At 41.7% G+C, this 14558-nt stretch overlaps 1 protein-coding gene across 1 annotated transcript in view; it reads right to left on the bottom strand.

The window, feature by feature from the left end:
- TMEM63B (transmembrane protein 63B) overlaps window positions 1-14558 on the bottom strand; it is a gene marked incomplete in the record, with an annotated part of 652794 nt that overhangs the window by 620897 nt on the left and 17339 nt on the right.

The raw sequence follows: 14558 nt of genomic DNA, 5'->3' as shown, positions 1-14558 counted from the left end.
CTATATTGTGTGTGTGTGTTTGTGTGTGTGTTTATGTGTGTGTGTGTGTTTATGTGTGTGTGTGTGTGTGTGTGTGTGTGTGTGTGTGTGTGTGTGTGTGTGTGTGTTTATGTGTGTGTGTTTATGTGTGTGTGTTTATGTGTGTGTGTTTATGTGTGTGTGTTTATGTGTGTGTGTTTATGTGTGTGTGTTTATGTGTGTGTGTTTATGTGTGTGTGTTTATGTGTGTGTGTTTATGTGTGTGTGTTTATGTGTGTGTGTTTATGTGTGTGTGTGTTTATGTGTGTGTGTTTATGTGTGTGTGTTTATGTGTGTGTGTGTGTTTATGTGTGTGTTTATGTGTGTTTATGTGTGTGTTTATGTGTGTGTGTGTGTGTGTGTGTGTTTATGTGTGTGTTTATGTGTGTGTGTTTATGTGTGTGTGTGTGTGTGTTTATGTGTGTGTGTGTGTTTATGTGTGTGTGTGTGTTTATGTGTGTGTGTGTGTTTATGTGTGTGTGTGTGTTTATGTGTGTGTGTGTGTTTATGTGTGTGTGTGTGTTTGTGTGTGTGTGTTTATGTGTGTGATTTAATGTGAGTTTGAATGTGTGTGTGTGTGTGTGTGTGTTAATGTGTGTTTATATTTATATATTTGTGTTAGTGTATTCATGTGTTTATTTATTAATTCCTCAAATGTCTCAGCACAGGGTTGCCACAAACCTTGAATTTATAAAAAAAAGAGCTATGTCTGTAAATAGACAGCAATATACTGAACGCTGAGATAAAAAATGGTTAAGCACTAAATGGATTTATTATTTTACCTAATTACAAGGAAGGAACACATTCTAGCAGATCTCTGGCTAATGTATCAAGTGTACTTATGACCACAAGAGCTTACAATCAGAGCTCTGCCCCGTTGCAGTCTTTATACTGACTGGCCTCTGTGCATCTCTCTCACACACAGCCTAAAACTGGGGAAGATGATTATTATTCTTATTACCCTGTTAGTAACAAAAATCTGCCAGTGTAACAGACTGAGCCATCATGCACAACTGCACCTTAGGCTAAAGAGGTAAATACCGGCACAGTGTTGGGAATCACAGGGTTAATGTGTTCCAGAAGCCACAGTATTGTTAGACATGGCAGAGGTGCACATGCAGGTGATCTACCTAGCAACAGCACAGGAAGCATTCTCCCTCATCAGTAAGCCCCCCTCTGCCACCAGGCCCACCTCAGGCTACAGCGCGGTGATCTGGGAAGGCTTTGATTCATTATTAATACTCAGTTATTTATAGGACATTGATACTCTGCATTGTGGCCAGAGAGGTTGCTTGTGCTGGGGTCCTGTGTATACGGATAGCATTATGCAGAGACTGCTGCAGACAGCTGGAGGCTAGCAGGGCCTGGTCACAGAGAGCGCCATCATTACAGTATCTGTAACCCAGCGCTGGCACTGAGTAAAAGCTCTCGAATGTCACTGACCCATATAACCAATGTCACAGACCGTCATCACCTGGCAAATACACATTTACCTTTTGCTGTCCGACACAAACTTCATTGTCAGATGTTAGCAAAACACTAGGGTACACTAAGTGGCAAATTGTTAAATGCAGCCACTGCAAATAACTGACCACAAGAGCTGACAATCTAATAACCATTACCTAGTTTTACAACCACCCCAAATCTTCCAACAATAAAAACATAATTTATGCTTACCTGATAAATTCCTTTCTTCTGTAGTGTGATCAGTCCACGGGTCATCATTACTTCTGGGATATTACTCCTCCCCAACAGGAAGTGCAAGAGGATTCACCCAGCAGAGCTGCATATAGCTCCTCCCCTCTACGTCACTCCCAGTCATTCGACCAAGGACCAACGAGAAAGGAAAAGCCAAGGGTGAAGTGGTGACTGGAGTATAAATTAAAAAATATTTACCTGCCTTAAAAACAGGGCGGGCCGTGGACTGATCACACTACAGAAGAAAGGAATTTATCAGGTAAGCATAAATTATGTTTTCTTCTGTTAAGTGTGATCAGTCCACGGGTCATCATTACTTCTGGGATACCAATACCAAAGCAAAAGTACACGGATGACGGGAGGGATAGGCAGGCTCTTTATACAGAAGGAACCACTGCCTGAAGAACCTTTCACCCAAAAATTGCCTCCGATGAAGCAAAAGTGTCAAATTTGTAAAATTTGGAAAAAGTATGAAGCGAAGACCAAGTTGCAGCCTTGCAAATCTGTTCAACAGAGGCCTCATTCTTGAAGGCCCAAGTGGAAGCCACAGCTCTAGTAGAATGAGCTGTAATTCTTTCAGGAGGCTGCTGTCCAGCAGTCTCATAAGCTAAACGAATTATGCTACGAAGCCAAAAAGAAAGAGAGGTAGCGGAAGCTTTTTGACCTCTCCTCTGCCCAGAGTAAATGACAAACAGAGAAGACGTTTGTCGAAATTCCTTAGTTGCCTGTAAGTAAAATTTTAGAGCACGGACTACATCCAGGTTGTGCAGTAGACGTTCCTTCTTTGAAGAAGGATTTGGGCATAAAGAAGGAACAACAATCTCTTGATTGATATTCCTGTTAGTAACTACCTTAGGTAAGAACCCAGGTTTAGTACGCAGGACTACCTTATCCGAATGAAAAATCAAATAAGGAGAATCACAATGTAAGGCTGATAATTCAGAGACTCTTCGAGCCGAGGAAATAGCCATTAAAAATAGAACTTTCCAAGATAACAACTTTATATCAATGGAATGAAGGGGTTCAAACGGAACGCCCTGTAAAACATTAAGAACAAGGTTTAAACTCCATGGTGGAGCAACAGTTTTAAACACAGGCTTAATTCTGGCCAAAGCCTGACAAAAAGCCTGGACGTCAGGAACTTCTGACAGACGTTTGTGTAACAGAATGGACAGAGCTGAGATCTGTCCCTTTAATGAACTAGCAGATAAACCCTTTTCTAAACCTTCTTGTAGAAAAGACAATATCCTAGGAATCCTAACCTTACTCCAAGAGTAACCTTTGGATTCACACCAATATAGGTATTTACGCCATATCTTATGGTAAATCTTTCTGGTAACAGGTTTCCTAGCCTGTATTAAGGTATCAATAACTGACTCAGAAAATCCACGTCTTGATAAAATCAAGCGTTCAATTTCCAAGCAGTCAGCTTCAGAGAAGTTAGATTTTGATGTTTGAAGGGACCCTGTATCAGAAGGTCCTGTTTCAGAGGTAGAGACCAAGGTGGACAGGATGACATGTCCACCAGGTCTGCATACCAAGTCCTGCGTGGCCACACAGGTGCTATTAGAATCACTGATGCTCTCTCTTGTTTGATTCTGGCAATCAATCGAGGAAGCAACGGGAAGGGTGGAAACACGTAAGCCATCCTGAAGTCCCAAGGTGCTGTCAGAGCATCTATCAGGACTGCTCCTGGATCCCTGGATCTGGACCCGTAACGAGGAAGCTTGGCGTTCTGTCGAGACGCCATGAGATCTATCTCTGGTTTGCCCCAACGTCGAAGTATTTGGGCAAAGACCTCCGGATGAAGTTCCCACTCCCCCGGATGAAAAGTCTGACGACTTAAGAAATCCGCCTCCCAGTTCTCCACTCCCGGGATGTGGATTGCTGACAGGTGGCAAGAGTGAGACTCTGCCCAGCAAATTATCTTTGATACTTCCATCATAGCTAGGGAGCTTCTTGTCCCTCCCTGATGGTTGATGTAAGCTACAGTCGTGATGTTGTCCGACTGAAACCTGATGAACCCCCGAGTTGTCAACTGGGGCCAAGCCAGGAGGGCATTGAGAACTGCTCTCAATTCCAGAATGTTTATTGGCAGGAGACTCTCCTCCTGACTCCATTGTCCCTGAGCCTTCAGAGAATTCCAGACGGCACCCCAACCTAGAAGGCTGGCGTCTGTTGTTACAATTGTCCAGTCTGGTCTGCTGAATGGCATCCCCCTGGACAGATGTGGTCGAGAAAGCCACCATAGAAGAGAATTTCTGGTCTCTTGATCCAGATTCAGAGAAGGGGATAAGTCTGAGTAATCCCCATTCCACTGACTTAGCATGCACAGTTGCAGTGGTCTGAGGTGTAAGCGTGCAAAGGGTACTATGTCCATTGCCGCTACCATTAAGCCGATTACCTCCATGCATTGAGCCACTGACGGGTGTTGAATGGAATGAAGGGTGCGGCAAGCACTTTGAAGTCTTGTTAGCCTGTCCTCTGTCAGGTAAATCTTCATTTCTACAGAATCTATAAGAGTCCCCAGGAAGGGAACTCTTGTGAGTGGAACGAGTGAACTTTTCTTTTCGTTCACCTTCCATCCATGTGACCTTAGAAATGCCAGCACTAACTCTGTATGAGACTTGGCAGTTTGAAAGCTTGAAGCTTGTATCAGAATGTCGTCTAGGTATGGAGCTACCGAGATTCCCCTGCGGTCTTAGTACCGCCAGAAGAGCACCCAGAACCTTTGTGAAGATTCTTGGAGCTGTAGCCAATCCGAATGGAAGAGCCACAAACTGGTAATGCCTGTCTAGGAAGGCAAACCTTAGGTACCGATAATGATCTTTGTGAATCGGTATGTGAAGGTAAGCATCTTTTAAATCTACAGTGGTCATGTATTGACCCTCTTGGATCATAGGTAAAATTGTCCGAATAGTCTCCATCTTGAACGATGGAACTCTTAGGAATTTGTTTAGGATCTTTAAGTCCAGGATTGGTCTGAAAGTTCCCTCTTTTTTGGGAACCACAAACAGATTTGAGTAAAACCCCTGTCCCTGTTCCGATCGTGGAACTGGATCGATTACTCCCATTAACAAGAGCTCTTGTACGCAGCGTAGAAACGCCTCTTTCTTTGTCTGGATTGTTGACAATCTTGACAGATGAAATCTCTCTCTTGGAGGAGAGTATTTGAAGTCCAGAAGGTATCCCTGAGATATTATCTCTAGCGCCCAGGGATCCTGAACATCTCTTGCCCAAGCCTGGGCGAAGAGAGAAAGTCTGCCCCCCACTAGATCCGATCCCGGATCGGGGGCCCTCAATTCATGCTGTTTTAGGGGCAGCAGCAGGTTTCCTAGTCTGCTTGCCCTTGTTCCAGGACTGGTTAGGTTTCCAGCCTTGTCTGTAGCGAGCAACAGCTCCTTCCTGTTTTGGTGCAGAAGGAAGTTGATGCTGCTCCTGCTTTGAAATTACGAAAGGAACGAAAATTAGACTGTCTAGTCTTGGCTTTGGCCTGAGGCAGGGCATGGCCTTTACCTCCTGTAATGTCAGCGATAATCTCTTTCAACCCGGGCCCGAATAAGGTCTGCCCTTTGAAAGGTATATTAAGCAATTTAGACTTAGAAGTAACATCAGCTGACCAGGATTTTAGCCACAGCGCCCTGCGTGCCTGAATGGCGAATCCTGAATTCTTCGCCGTAAGTTTAGTAAGATGTACTACGGCCTCCGAAATGAATGAATTAGCTAGTTTAAGGACTCTAAGCCTGTCCGTAATGTCGTCCAGAGTAGCTGAACCAATGTTCTCTTCCAGAGACTCAAACCAGAATGCCGCTGCAGCCGTGATCGGCGCAATGCATGCAAGGGGTTGCAATATAAAACCTTGTTGAACAAACATTTTCTTAAGGTAACCGTCTAACTTTTTATCCATTGGATCTGAAAAAGCACAGCTATCCTCCACCGGGATAGTGGTACGCTTAGCTAAGGTAGAAACTGCTCCCTCCACCTTAGGGACCGTTTGCCATAAGTCCCTTGTAGTGGCGTCTATTGGAAACATTTTTCTAAATATCGGAGGGGGTGAGAACGGCACACCGGGTCTATCCCACTCCTTAGTAACAATTTCAGTAAGTCTCTTAGGTATAGGAAAAACCTCAGTACTCGTCGGTACCGCAAAATATTTATCCAACCTACACATTTTCTCTGGTATTGCAACTGTGTTACAATCATTCAGAGCCGCTAACACCTCCCCTAGTAATACACGGAGGTTTTCCAGTTTAAATTTAAAATTTGAAATATCTGAATCCAGTCTGTTTGGATCAGAACCGTCACCCACAGAATGAAGTTCTCCGTCCTCATGTTCTGCCACCTGTGACGCAGTGTCTGACATGGCCCTAATATTATCAGCGCACTCTGTTCTCACCCCAGAGTGATCACGCTTACCTCTTAGTTCTGGTAATTTAGCCAAAACCTCAGTCATAACAGAAGCCATATCCTGTAATGTGATTTGTAATGGCCGCCCAGATGTACTCGGCGCTACAATATCACGCACCTCCCTCTGAGCGGGAGATGTAGGTACTGACACGTGAGGCGAGTTAGTCGGCATAACTCTCCCCTCGTTGTTTGGTGAAATTTGTTCAATTTGTACAGATTGACTTTATTTAAAGTAGCATCAATACAGTTAGTACATAAATTTCTATTGGGCTCCACTTTGGCATTGCAACAAATGACACAGGTATCATCCTCTGAATCAGACATGTTTAACACACTAGCAAATAAACTTGCAACTTGGAAATACAATTCAATTAGAATAATATTAAAATGTACTGTGCCTTTAAGAAGCACAGAAGATCTATGACAGTTGAAAATTAATAAATTGAAACAGTTATAGCCTCAATCCTTGTAAACAACACAACTTTAGCAAAGGTTTAATCCCATTAGCAAAGATAACAAATTCTGAAAGCAGGAAACATATTACAGAATAAACGTTTTTTATCTCAGTCAAACTATAATTCTCACAGCTCTGCTGAGAGAAATTACCTCCCTCAAAATAAGTTTTGAAGACCCCTGAGCTCTTTAGAGATGAACCGGATCATGCAGGGAATACAATGAGTTGCTGACTGAAATATTTGATGCATAGTAAAAGCGCCAAAAAACGGCCCCTCCCCCTCACACACAGCAGTGAGGGAGAACAGAAACTGTCAGAAAAACAGATTAAGCAACTGCCAAGTGGAAAAATAGTGCCCAAACATTTATTCACACAGTACCTCAGCAAATGAAAACGATTTTACATTCCAGCAAAAACGTTAAACATAAACTCTAGTTATTAAACAGCTTTATGTATTTCTTACAGTGTAATTCTAGTGAAGTACCATTCCCCAGAATACTGAAGTGTAAAGTATACATACATGACATTATCGGTATGGCAGGATTTTCTCATCAATTCCATTGTCAGAAAATAAAAACTGCTACATACCTCTATGCAGATTCATCTGCCCGCTGTCCCCTGATCTGAAGTTTACCTCACTCCTCAGATGGCCGAGAACAGCAATATGATCTTAACTACTCCGGCTAAAATCATAGCAAAACTCTGGTAGATTCTTCTTCAAACTCTGCCAGAGAGGTAATAACACACTCCGGTGCTATTTTAAAATAACAAACTTTTGATTGAAGATATAAAACTAAGTATAATCACCATAGTCCTCTCACACATCCTATCTAGTCGTTGGGTGCAAGAGAATGACTGGGAGTGACGTAGAGGGGAGGAGCTATATGCAGCTCTGCTGGGTGAATCCTCTTGCACTTCCTGTTGGGGAGGAGTAATATCCCAGAAGTAATGATGACCCGTGGACTGATCACACTTAACAGAAGAAATTAACTATGGCAATGCCTCTCAACCTCAGTCAACCCAAGTCACAGCACGACTCCTGTATAAGACATACACCCCCAATAAGGACAAACACACATGCTGGGGGGAACAAAGAGGAATACAGATAAAGGGGCACAGGGAGGGGAGCAGAAATAAGCAGTCTAGTAAGGCAGTGTTTTTCAACCAGTGTGCCGTGGCACACTAGTGTGCCGTGAGAGATCCTCAGGTGTGCCGCGGCAGACTGACAACAGTGTGACATATTTTTTAAACTTTGCTTGTTTTTTACTCCCAGTGCAGGGGTAGTTTGTAGGAGGAATGGGATAACAGCACAATACATACAGTATGTGTTTGTGTGTATGTGTATATATATATATATTAGGCTACAATGTGTGATTTTTGTAAAATTTTGGGATGGTGGTGTGCCACAGGATTTTTTAATGTAAAAAAGTGTGCCACGGCAAAAAAAAGGTTAAAAATCACTGTAGTAATGTACCTGACTGCACACAATACAAATAGCAGTATCACTTCCAGTCTAGTAAGGTACCTGACTGCACACAATACAAATAGCAGTATCACTTCCAGTCTAGTAAGGTACCTGACTGCACACAATACAATACAAATAGAAAGCAGCACTTCCAGTCTAGTAAGGTACCTGACTGCACACAATACAATACAAATAGAAAGCAGCACTTCCAGTCTAGTAAAGGTACCTGACTGCACACAATACAATACAAATAGAAAGCAGCACTTCCAGTCTAGTAAGGTACCTAACTGCACACAATACAAATAGCAGTATCACTTCCACTCTAGTAAGGTACTGACTGCACACAATACAAATAGAAAGCAGCACTTCCAGTCTAGTAAGGTACCTGACTGCACACAATACAATACAAATAGAAAGCAGCACTTCCAGTCTAGTAAGGTACCCGACTGCACACAATACAATACAATTAGAAAGCAGCACTTCCAGTCTAGTAAGGTACCTGACTGCACACAATACAAATAGAAAGCAGCACTTCCAGTCTAGTAAGGTACCTGACTGCGCACAATACAAATAGCAGTATCACTTCCAGTCTAGTAAGGAACCTGACTGCACACAATACAATACAAATAGCAGTATCACTTCCAGTCTAGTAAGGTACCTGACTGCACACAATACAAATAGCAGTATCACTTCCAGTCTAGTAAGGAACCTGACTGCACACAATACAATACAAATAGTATCACTTCCAGTCTAGTAAGGAACCTGACTGCACACAATACAAATAGCAGTATCACTTCCACTCTAGTAAGGTACTGACTGCACACAATACAAATAGAAAGCAGCACTTCCAGTCTAGTAAGGTACCTGACTGCACACAATACAATACAAATAGAAAGCAGCACTTCCAGTCTAGTAAGGTACCCGACTGCACACAATACAATACAAATAGAAAGCAGCACTTCCAGTCTAGTAAGGTACCTGACTGCACACAATACAATACAAATAGAAAGCAGCACTTCCAGTCTAGTAAGTTACCTGACTGCACACAATACAATACAAATAGCAGTATCACTTCCAGTCTAGTAAGGAACCTGACTGCACACAATACAATACAAATAGAAAGCAGCTCTTCCAGTCTAGTAAGGTACCTGACTGCACACAATACAAATAGAAAGCAGCTCTTCCAGTCTAGTCAGGTACCCGACTGCACACAATACAAATAGAAAGCAGCACTTCCAGTCTAGTAAGGTACCTGACTGCACACAATACAATACAAATAGAAAGCAGCTCTTCCAGTCTAGTAAGGTACATGACTGCACACAATACAATACAAATAGAAAGCAGCACTTCCAGTCTAGTAAGGTACCCGACTGCACACAATACAAATAGAAAGCAGCACTACCACTCTAGTAAGGTACCTGACTGCACACAATACAAATAGAAAGCAGCACTTCCAGTCTAGTAAGGTACCTGACTGCACACAATACAATACAAATAGAAAGCAGCACTTCCAGTCTAGTAAGGTACCTGACTGCACACAATACAATACAAATAGAAAGCAGCACTTCCAGTCTAGTAAGGTACCCGACTGCACACAATACAAATAGAATGCAGCACTTACAGTCTAGTAAGGTACCTGACTGCACACAATTCAATACAAATAGCAGTATCACTTCCAGTCTAGTAAGGTACCTGACTGCACACAATACAATACAAATAGAAGTATCACTTCCAGTCTAGTAAGGTACCTGACTGCACACAATACAAATAGAAAGCAGCACTTCCAGTCTAGTAAGGTACCTGACTGCGCACAATACAAATAGCAGTATCACTTCCAGTCTAGTAAGGAACCTGACTGCACACAATACAATACAAATAGCAGTATCACTTCCAGTCTAGTAAGGTACCTGACTGCACACAATACAAATAGCAGTATCACTTCCAGTCTAGTAAGGAACCTGACTGCACACAATACAATACAAATAGTATCACTTCCAGTCTAGTAAGGTACCTGACTGCACACAATACAAATAGAAAGCAGCACTTCCAGTCTAGTAAGGTACCTGACTGCACACAATACAATACAAATAGCAGTATCACTTCCAGTCTAGTAAGGTACCTGACTGCACACAATACAAATAGCAGTATCACTTCCAGTCTAGTAAGGTACCAGGTACCTGACTTCACACAATACAATACAAATAGAAAGCAGCACTTCCAGTCTAGTAAGGTACCCGACTGCACACAATACAATACAAATAGAAAGCAGCACTTCCATTCTAGTAAGGTACCTGACTGCACACAATACAATGGTGGTGTGCCACAGGATTTTTTAATGTAAAAAAGTGTGCCACAGCAAAAAAAAAGTTAAAAATCATTGTAGTAATGTACCTGACTGCACACAATACAAATAGCAGTATCACTTCCAGTCTAGTAAGGTACCTGACTGCACACAATACAATACAAATAGAAAGCAGCACTTCCAGTCTAGTAAGGTACCTGACAGCACACAATACAATACAAATAGAAAGCAGCACTTCCAGTCTAGTAAGGTACCTGACTGCACACAATACAATACAAATAGAAGTCTCACTTCCAGTCTAGTAAGGTACCTGACTGCACACAATACAATACAAATAGAAAGCAGCTCTTCCAGTCTAGTAAGGTACCTGACTGCACACAATACAATACAAATAGAAGTCTCACTTCCAGTCTAGTAAGGTACCTGACTGCACACAATACAATACAATACAAATAGAAAGCAGCTCTTCCAGTCTAGTAAGGTACCTGACTGCACACAATACAATACAAATAGAAAACAGCACTTCCAGTCTAGTAAGGTACCTGACTGCACACAATACAAATAGAAAGCAGCACTGCAAACAATACAATACAAATAGAAAGCAGCACTTCCAGTCTAGTAAGGTACCTGACTGCGCACAATACAATACAAATAGAAAGCAACACTTCCACTCTAGTAAGGAACCTGACTGCACACAATACAATACAAATAGCAGTATCACTTCCAGTCTAGTAAAGGTACCTGACTGCACACAATACAATACAAATAGAAAGCAACACTTCCACTCTAGTAAGGTACCTGACTGCACACAATACAATACAAATAGCAGTATCACTTCCAGTCTAGTAAAGGTACCTGACTGCACACAATACAATACAAATAGAAAGCAACACTTCCACTCTAGTAAGGTACCTGACTGCACACAATACAATACAAATAGAAGTCTCACTTCCAGTCTATTAAGGTACCTGACTGCACACAATACAATACAAATAGAAAGCAGCACTTCCAGTCTAGTCAGGTACCTGACTGCACACAATAGAATACAAATAGAAAGCAGCACTTCCAGTCTAGTAAGGTACCTGACTGCACAAAATACAATACAAATAGCAGTATCACTTCCAGTCTAGTAAGGTACCTGACTGCACACAATACAATACAAATAGAAAGCAGCACTTCCAGTCTAGTAAGGCAACTGACTGCACACAATACAAATAGAAAGCAGCACTTCCAGTCTAGTAAGGTACCTGACTGCACACAATACAATACAAATAGAAGTCTCACTTCCAGTCTAGTAAGGTACCTGACAGCACACAATACAATACAAATAGAAAGCAGCACTTCCAGTCTAGTAAGGTACTTGACTGCACACAATACAATACAAACAGAAAGCAGCTCTTCCAGTCTAGTAAGGTACCTGACTGCACACAATACAATACAAATAGCAGTATCACTTCCGGTCTAGTAAGGTACCTGACTGCACACAATACAATACAAATAGAAAGCAGCACTTCCACTCTAGTAAGGTACCTGACTGCACACAATACAATACAAATAGAAAGCAGCACTTCCAGTCTAGTCAGGTACCTGACTGCACACAATACAATACAAATAGAAAGCAGCACTTCCAGTCTAGTAAGGTACCTGACTGCACACAATACAATACAAATAGAATTCTCACTTCCAGTCTAGTAAGGTACCTGACTGCACATAATACAATACAAATAGAAAGCAGCACTTCCAGTCTAGTAGGGTACCTGACTGCACACAATACAAATAGAAAGCAGCACTTCCAGTCTAGTAAGGTACCTGACTGCACAAAATACAATACAAATAGCAGTATCACTTCCAGTCTAGTAAGGTACCTGACTGCACACAATACAATACAAATAGAAAGCAGCACTTCCAGTCTAGTAAGGTACCTGACTGCACACAATACAATACAAATAGAAAGCAGCACTTCCAGTCTAGTAAGGCAACTGACTGCACACAATACAATACAAATAGAAAGCAGCACTTCCAGTCTAGTAAGGTACCTGACAGCACACAATACAATACAAATAGAAAGCAGCACTTCCAGTCTAGTAAGGTACCTGACTGCACACAATACAATACAAATATAAGTCTCACTTCCAGTCTAGTAAGGTACCTGACAGCACACAATACAATACAAATAGAAAGCAGCACTTCCAGTCTAGTAAGGTACCTGACTGCACACAATACAATACAAATAGAAAGCAGCTCTTCCAGTCTAGTAAGGTACCTGACTGCACACAATACAATACAAATAGAAAGCAGCACTTCCAGTCTAGTCAGGTACCTGACTGCACACAATACAATACAAATAGCAGTATCACTTCCGGTCTAGTAAGGTACCTGACTGCACACAATACAATACAAATAGAAAGCAGCACTTCCACTCTAGTAAGGTACCTGACTGCACACAATACAATACAAATAGAATTCTCACTTCCAGTCTAGTAAGGTACCTGACTGCACATAATACAATACAAATAGAAAGCAGCACTTCTAGTCTAGTCAGGTACCTGACTGCACACAATACAATACAAATAGAAGTATCACTGCCAGTCTAGTAAGGTACCTGACTGCACACATTACAATACAAATAGCAGTATCACTTCCAGTCTAGTAAGTTACCTGACTGCACACAATACAAATAGAAAGCAGCACTTCCAGTCTAGTCGGGTACCTGACTGCACACAATAGAATACAAATAGAAAGCAGCACTTCCAGTCTAGTAAGGTACCTGACTGCACACAATACAATACAAATAGCAGTATCACTTCCAGTCTAGTAAGGTATCTGACTGCACACAATACAATACAAATAGAAAGCAGCACTTCCAGTCTAGTCAGGTACCTGACTGCACACAATACAATACAAATAGAAGTATCACTTCCAGTCTAGTAAGGTACCTGACTGCACACATTACAATACAAATAGCAGTATCACTTCCAGTCTAGTAAGGTACCTGACTGCACACAATAAAATACAAATAGAAAGCAGCACTTCCAGTCTAGTAAGGTACCTGACTGCACACAATACAAATAGCAGTATCACTTCCAGTCTAGTAAGGAACCTGACAGCACACAATACAATACAAATAGCAGTATCACTTCCAGTCTAGTAAGGTACCAGGTACCTGACAGCACACAATACAATACAAATAGAAAGCAGCACTTCCATTCTAGTAAGGTACCTGACTGCAAACAATACAATACAAATAGAAAGCAGCACTTCCAGTCTAGTAAGGTACCTGACTGCACACAATACAAATAGAAAGCAGCACTTCCAGTCTAGTAAGGAACCTGACTGCACACAATACAATACAAATAGAAGTCTCACTTCCAGTCTAGTAAGGTACCTGACTGCACACAATACAAATAGAAAGCAGCACTTCCAGTCTAGTAAGGTACCTGACTGCACACAATACAAATAGAAAGCAGCACTTCCAGTCTAGTAAGGTACCTGACTGCACACAATACAAATAGAAAGCAGCTCTTCCAGTCTAGTAAGGTACCTGACTGCACACAATACAAATAGAAAGCAGCACTTCCAGTCTAGTAAGGTACCTGACTGCACACAATACAAATAGGAAGTATCACTTATAGTCTAGTAAAGGTACCTGACTGCACACAATACAATACAAATAGAAAGCAGCACTTCCAGTCTAGTAAGGTACCTGACTGCACACAATACAAATAGAATTCTCACTTCCAGTCTAGTAAGGTACCTGACTGCACACAATACAATACAAATAGAAGTATCACTTCCAGTCTAGTAAGGTACCTGACTGAACACAATACAATACAAATAGAAAGCAGCACTTCCAGTCTAGTAAGGTACCTGACTGAACACAATACAATACAAATAGAAAGCAGCTCTTCCAGTCTAGTAAGGTACCTGACTGCACACAATACAAATAGAAAGCAGCACTTCCAGTCTAGTAAGGAACCTAAATGCACACAATACAAATAGAAAGCAGCACTTCCAGTCTAGTAAGGTACCTGACTGCACACAATACAAATAGAAAGCAGCACTTCCAGTCTAGTAAGGTACCTGACTGCACACAATACAATACAAATAGAAAGCAGCACTTCCAGTCTAGTAAGGTACCTGACTGCACACAATACAAATAGAAAGCAGCACTTCCAGTCTAGTAAGGTACCTGACTGCACACAATACAAATAGAA

The sequence above is a fragment of the Bombina bombina genome, chromosome 4, assembly GCF_027579735.1.
Source record: "Bombina bombina isolate aBomBom1 chromosome 4, aBomBom1.pri, whole genome shotgun sequence".
Taxonomy (NCBI): domain Eukaryota; kingdom Metazoa; phylum Chordata; class Amphibia; order Anura; family Bombinatoridae; genus Bombina; species Bombina bombina.
The sequence above is the reverse complement of the archived record's forward strand: the minus strand, read 5'-3'. Positions and strand labels throughout refer to the sequence as shown.